Source organism: Arvicola amphibius, chromosome 4 (assembly GCF_903992535.2).
Source record: "Arvicola amphibius chromosome 4, mArvAmp1.2, whole genome shotgun sequence".
Taxonomy (NCBI): Eukaryota; Metazoa; Chordata; class Mammalia; order Rodentia; family Cricetidae; genus Arvicola; species Arvicola amphibius.
Window position 1 is genome coordinate 70,367,117 of NC_052050.1, and position 1,462 is coordinate 70,368,578.

The following is a 1,462-nucleotide window of genomic DNA, read 5'->3' on the forward strand; positions in this document are numbered from 1 at the left end:
CTGAAGACAGAACAAAGCAATGATACCAAGAAAGTCTCATTTGGTGAACCTATGAGATTTTGGGGGTTACTTATAGGACTATGGGTGAAGGTTACTTTCAGAAACAAAGATGGCTCAGTGGCAGCTTTGTCACCAAGTTTTCATGAAATCTGCAACCCTGAAGCTCTCTGCATAACTTTCATGCAGCTCAACAAGTCTGGAAGACTCCTCTCTTTAAACCACCTTCCTGTTTAATCAAACTTGGGGAGGAGGAGCTTAGTGAATCTGTTAGATTTCAGAGACTTTCCTGAGACTTGTGAGTTGTTTACTTCCTGCATCTTAATGAATACCCCTCTGGGATATAATGTTTTAGTTCCTGAAAACGTTAACACAACACTTACAGGGAAACAGAAAGGATTCAACTTATATGTCTGTCAGACATGTAAGTAGCCAGAGAGCTGCCTGAATTCCATTCCCAAGACTGAAACATTCCTAGACCTACCCACTAAATCAACTACTGTTGTGGGATATTAGATAACACTATGAAATAAAAAAATAAAATAACCATATGTCAAGATTCCTTTTTATTTAGACAAAAAGTGGGAACTGTTGCAGGATATTTGATCACACTGTATACCCCGAGATTGCACTATTAAATAAAATCAACCGTAGGTCAAGAGGTGGAGCAAGCAACCAGTTGACTATAAGTAACCATAGAGAGTGAGGGGAAGGAGGTGTGGGGAGGGGAGAGGCACTGGAAATAGAAGGGAAGGACCTCCAGTTGGAGGAGAGAGCCTTCCTTCTGAGACAATGGCAGAGGAGGAAAGTCAGCCAGCTTCTTTCTCTGCCTCTTGAACTATGTTGATTTTATTTAAATAACACAATCTTGGGGGTCACAGAGTGATCAAATGTCCCACAACAAACGACTATAGCTAGTCTCAAGGAAAAGTCAAAGTTGATCCAGACTCTAAGGACCAGGAAGCAGGAAGGTTAGGACTCCCACTGTCCATGGGACCATCCTAGTGACTCTATATCAAGCTCCATATGCACGTTCTATTCTTCTCTCTTCTACTCCCAGGACACTATATTGAACTGAAATCATTAGGTCTGGATTACTAGAACTTTGTGGCTACTATTAGTTAGGGTTACAAATGCTATAATGTAACACCATGACTAAAAGCATCTTGGGAAGAAAAGGGTCTATTTGGCTTCTATATCCTGAATCACAGTCCATTGAGGGAAGTCAAGGCGGGAACTCGAACCAAGAAAGAACCTGAAGGAAAAACTAATGCAGAGACCAGGAAGGAGTGATGCTTACTGACTGGCTCACTCCACATTGCTTTCTTATAGAACCCAGGACCACCTATCCAGGGATGTACCCACCCACAATGGGCTGGGCTCTCACCTATCAATCACTAATTAAGAAAATGCCTGCAGCCTGATCTTTTTTATTGATTTTTATTGAGCTCTACATTTTTCTCTG